Here is a 6,133-nt window from a genome sequence, read left to right on the forward strand (position 1 = left end):
TAAGTTCTGATTGATTCAACTTGGATTGTATGTCTCTCTCTCAACCAATTACTGTGACTGAGAAAACGGAATATGCTAGTTGCCCAGATCAGTTTCATGTGCTCTACTTCGGATTTTATCAGCCAGTTGCCCCAGCTAAATCACAAAAACAGAGTTGGGAGAGAAGTCTCAAAGAAAAATCAGTGTGCTAATACCCAAAACAGGAGAAATCAGTGTTTGATGGTAAAAGCATAGTGTATCTACCATAAGTGTTGCCAGTACCGTAAATGCTTCCCTGTTTGCAGTACTTTGATCACTTGGCTTTTCCAACTCCAATTGGAGATGTAATTATATACATTTTTAATTTAAAGGAATAAGTAAGAATTATTTTAATAATCTAGAAAGAAAACTAAAATCTGCTACAAAACAACCCATTTATCTTGTCAAAATCCACATGGGCATCTTTAAAACTGCACATCTTTAACAGAATTGCTAAATTAAAATCTTTCACCTTCCCCAGTGACTCTCTGTGTAAGTATCTCACAACCTTCATCATGGCCCCACTTTCAAAGAAGCTTGCGCCTCCTGGCATTTTTATTCTCTTTTTGGATGAAGTTCAAGGCAGGGCTCACAGTTCTTCCCAAGTAGGTTTATCATTCTGGTCATCCTGTTTTCTACCCTAATGTTTAATTGTTCTTTCAGCAAGCATTTGTTGACCTGTCCTCTGTGCCCATGGTTACACAGGCACTGAGAATATAAATAAGCCCTTAGAAAGGTTACATTTTAGCAGATCACACACACAAATTAAGAATCACAATCCAGTGTATAAAGTTGTGTAAAGTTCTCTGTAGAGGTGAGGAGCCTACTTTATGGGAACACACAGGAGGGACACCCGACCCAAGGGACATGAAGAGTTAAGACTGGGTTTCCCTAAGGAGTGTTCCTGAGGTTAAGCCGCAGTTATGTAGCTAAACCTGCCCACCTTGGGGAGGCTTTATTCAGATGGATGAATTTCTTTCCACAGGGTTCTGCCTGTTGCCAGATAGTGCAGAGTAGGAGCAGAAGTCAAAATACGAATCTTGGAGAGAGGAATGATGTGGATGTTGGCATCATCGTACGAAGTCTGTGCTGACATTTCTCCTTGCCATAGGCCTCAACCCCTCTCCTCAGAACCATGATGACTAATCAAAAAATAAAACCCCTTCACTAATAAAAGAGAGTCCATTTCCTCCCTCCAAATGGTGCAGTTTCTGTGATATAACTCTAACATTTTCTTCTGACGTTTATATAACGTTACTTAAAAACTTATCTGCAATATGCTTGCAGAAAGGATATTCCCACTTTTAACAGTTCTTTTCTCTTTTTTGAAATTTCTTATATCTGAAAGATAATCAAGAATGTCATTTATGTTTCAGTGTGGTGATATCTTACAGTCTCGAGAAACAGTTCAGTCCTAAGCAGTAATAAAAATAAATTTAAAATAATTTTCAATATAAATTAAACACTGATAGGTTGCTAACCGCTTTAAAAAGTCAATACTTTTTAAATTCAGACCTAAAAATAAAAGAATCTATTAAATATAAAGTATATTGTAAAAATAAAATATATTATCAAAATAAAATATTAAAATACATATTAAATGTAAATTATTTAGTTTGGCAAATTTAACTTTGTTTATGTATTTCTTTAACCCAAGTCAGTTTTTTGAGTAACAGACCTTTCACTTCACCTGAAATTATTATTTAAAAACATCCTTTTTGCACCTGGTGCCACTGGATTAAGGCTAGGAGGTAACAGGTGACCAAAACTCTGTAATATCAATAGCAAACTGATTATGGGGAAAATAATAGAGATAGCAACAAAAACACTCAAACATAAAATAACAACCACCACTAAAAAACATACTATTATTTTTTGCATACATGTATGCTAAAGAGAGAATGACCCAGGATTCCTATTTCCTAAAGTATTTTAATAACTGAAGAACTTAATTTTCTCCCCTGGCAGAAAAGCAATACACGACTGAGATCATTATGCTTCTTAAAGTTCCTCTATTTTACAAGATAAGCACATGATACACAATTTGACTGAAATGATTTTCAAAGTTGGAAAAGTTATAGATTTTAATGACAAGAAAACGCAGGACAGAAACTACTTATGGAAAGAAGCCAATTTGCTGAGAAACTATGTTCCCTAACCTCACCCCACCCAAGTAAAAATCTCAAAGAAAGGGACTGAAAGAGTGGCAACTGCAGAGGTTTACAGACTCACTTTATACAATAAGAATGACTTCAGGTTTCATTACTTTCTAGTGCATCCAATTTCTTTAAGAAAAAAATGTTTGTATACGTGAAATAGCTAAGAGTAAATGAAGTAAAGGGCTCATTATAGATGATGATTCTTCACAAAGACTTATAGTCATAGTTCAAATTACCTTCTCACTGGCTATGTTTTCGAATTAAATTCTGAGAGCACTGCAACCAGCCTCTTCATTTTGTGAGCTTATTGTTTCAGAAGATGTATTTATTTCATTCTTAGGAATCATGAATTTATCTTCAAGAGTTTGTTACCAGGGAAGAAAATTCTTGACATCATAAACAGTAACAACCACATATGTGAGTATTTGTTTTCTGATGGTATGTATTCAAAAGTAATTTAATATTTTAAATCTATTTCCTGCAACACTATTGCCAGAATAAAACTGTCTGAATAAAGTGTGGGGAGCCATTTCCTACTATCATCATGCTGCAAAGAAGATCATTAGAGGACTTCATGTTTAAAATGGAGCTTATAAAACAGGGCAACAATCTTTTTTTTTTTTTTTTGTATTTAAATAATTTATTGTAGAATAGGTGGCAGATTTACAGAAAAGTTGCAAAGTTAGTACAGAGATTTCCTGTACACCCCACACCCATTTCCCCTATTGCTAACATTTTACATTGCTGTGGTACTTTTGTCACAAGTTAGAAACCAATATTGAGATGAACTAAACTCTGTACTTAATTAGAATTTTATTACATTTTTACAAATGTCTTTTTTCCATTCCAGAATCCCATCCAAGATACCTATTCACACTTAGTTGCCATGATTCCCTAGGCTGCTTAAGCTGTGGCAGTTTCTCAGACATTCCTTGTTTTTGATGACCCTGCACTTTGAGGAGTACTGGCCAGGTATTTTATAGAATGCCCCTCAATTTGGGTTTGTCTGGTGTTTTGCTCACGGTTAGACTGAGGTTATGGGCTTGGGAAGAAAGACCATAGAGATGAAATACTATCCTCATTTGATTATATCAAGGATTTCAGCCATTAATATGACTTATTACTGATGATGATAGCTTTAATCATATGACTAAGGTAGGGTGTTTACCAGGTTTCTCCAAAGTCAATTTACATTTCCCTTCCTTTCATACTATTCTCTTTGGAAGCAAATAATTAGCATAGTCTACCCTTAAGTGGTGGGAATTCATATTCCAGCTCCTGGAGTAGGGAGTAGCTACATAAATAATTTGTAACTCTGCTGAATGAGAGATGTGTGTTTTCTCCCGCATTTATTTATTAATTCAATCATGTATTTACGTCAGTATGGATTCAAGGATGTTTATTTTATACTTTCGGTTACACTCTAATACCACTTTGTTTTATAAATTTTGTAGCTCAAATTGTCCCCAGCTTTGACCATTGTATACATACATATCTATAAACATCTCTATATGCATTTGTCTGTATCTACATCAAGCTAGACATGAGTTCATACTGATGTCTCCAACTCTAATCCAGTACATCTAGTTCATTTTAGCCTTGTCTCCTTGCTCATTCATAGCCTTCCACTCCAAACTGGGGAAATCTGTCTCCCACCATCTGTCATTCAATTACTTACTTGTTCACTCCCACTATACATGCACAGAGGTTTCAGGTGCGTTAACTCACACACAGAACCACTTCTTCTTCCAGGGACATGCCGCTAATCCAGTGGGAAAAGGATCGTTATTGCATGCTTTTCTCAGTCTGGCTGGGTCCATCCCTGAATGACCTCAGCAGCCAGGTGACTGCAATGGTCTGACTGGCCACAAAACACCCTGATGGATAGTAAAGTAGAAAGTGATTCCTCCCTTAGAGAAAGGCAAAGAGATGCTGAATGAGAAAAAATAATGTCTCCTACGTGCATCTTTTAAGATTTAGCTCTGTCTTTTAGCTCTATGAAGCCTTTTCTGATCTTGCAACCATTTTCAAAACTCTCTCTTCTTTCATAGAAGTCTCATTAGCCAAACATCTCTTATTAAGTGGTCTGCATGCTTTTTTCTGTTTCTTGATTGTGAATTCCTAAGGGAAGCATCTGTGTCTAATTCAGCTGGCATGTGCCTCATAGTTCCAAGCACTGTGCTCAGAAATATTTTTTAAAAGAAGAAATGAACAGCTTTCACATATTTGTATTTAACTGAATTGTCTGAAACTGAACCAGGTTAAGTTCTACTCCACCCTCCTCTTCTTTTCTGCAAGATGACAGAGTAAGGTCATGACCAGACCTGGCCACAGGCCAGTGCTAGGGCGCTTGTCTCAACCAGAGTCCCTCAGTTGAAGTAGGACTATAAAGTCAGGCTTTGAATCCCCAATGCATTATTTAATCTGTATTTGAAGCAAATGTCAACCACATTAAGAGGCTAAATTTTTTTTTCTGAATAAGATTTTATAGCTCATACATTAGAATTCAGTCACATGTAACATATTCCTAGACTATCAGTATTGAATTGGTGATGACAATCAAAGACTATGTGTTTCCTAAGACCTAATCTGGAGGAAATGTTGCTCTCAAATCCCTTACTGAATAGTAGAGAAATCGTAGATGCTAAGTCTTACACTGTTATTCCTGTAAGGACATATCCGTGAAGACACTAAGACAAACATATTCCTTTTTCTGTTACTTTGGAAATCTCTATTGAATTCTTTATGCTACATATCGTTTCATATAATGTTAGAATTTTAAAAGTGAAAAGATCATTTTCTACAACAGAGTCAGGACATAGCTGTATAACCTCTGCAAAGTTCTATTTTGTTTGATAAAGCAGTATTACAGAGAAAATTCCAAGTACAATATTTTATAAATGCACATGATTTGGTTATCAGAATTGATTTGAAACAGAGCTTGAACCCAAGGAGCTGCTAATTGTTGGTGTTGAATCATTTTTAGAATCAACTCCATATTATTTTTTTCCAGTTTTATTGAAGTATAATTGAGAAATAAAAATTTAAGGTGTACAACATGGGATTTGGTAAATGTATACATTGTGAAATGATTACCATACTCATTACCACAATCACAAACATATCCATCATCTCAGTTACTTTTTTTAATTTTTTAGTGGTGAGAACACTTGGGATCTACCATCTCAGCAAAATTCAAGTATACAATACATTATTATTAAATATAGTCACCATTCTGTACATGAGGCCTTCAGAACTTACTCATCTTATAAAGGGAAAGTTTGCACCATTTGATTAATATCCCCTTTTATCCTCTACCCCACAACTTCTGGTAACCATCATTCTATTCTCTGTTATGATGAGTTCAAGTTTTTTTTTTATTGTAGTTTTTTTTTTTTTGATTCCATATATAAGTGAGATTATGTGATATTTTTATTTCTGTATCTGGCTTATTTTACTTAACATAATGTCCTCCAGGTTCATCCATGTGTCATCATTATGTGTCATCATAATGTCCTCCATGTTACCGCTGATGACAGGGTTTCCTTCTTTTTTAAGGCTAAATCATATTCCACCATATATATCATATTTTCTTTAACCATTCATTGACTAATATATACTTATGTTGTTCCCATATCTTGCCTACTGTGAATAATTCTGGGAGTGCAGATATCTCTTCAAGATCCTGTTTTCAATTTCTCTGGCTATATACCCAGAGTTGGGATTGCTGGATCATGTGGTAGTTCTGTTTTTAATTTTTTGAGGAACCTCCACATTGTTTTCCATAATGTTTGTGCCAATTTCCATCTCCACCAACAGTGCATAAGGGTTCCCTTTCCTCCACATCTGATCTTGAGTGGCCTTGGCCTGCAGAGGCTTGAAGCAGGATTTTGGTTCCCCATCCAGAGACTGAAGTCAGGCCGCCGCAATGAGAACAATGAATCCTAGCCACTAGA

Source organism: Hippopotamus amphibius, chromosome 6 (genome assembly GCF_030028045.1).
Source record: "Hippopotamus amphibius kiboko isolate mHipAmp2 chromosome 6, mHipAmp2.hap2, whole genome shotgun sequence".
NCBI classification, from domain to species: domain Eukaryota; kingdom Metazoa; phylum Chordata; class Mammalia; order Artiodactyla; family Hippopotamidae; genus Hippopotamus; species Hippopotamus amphibius.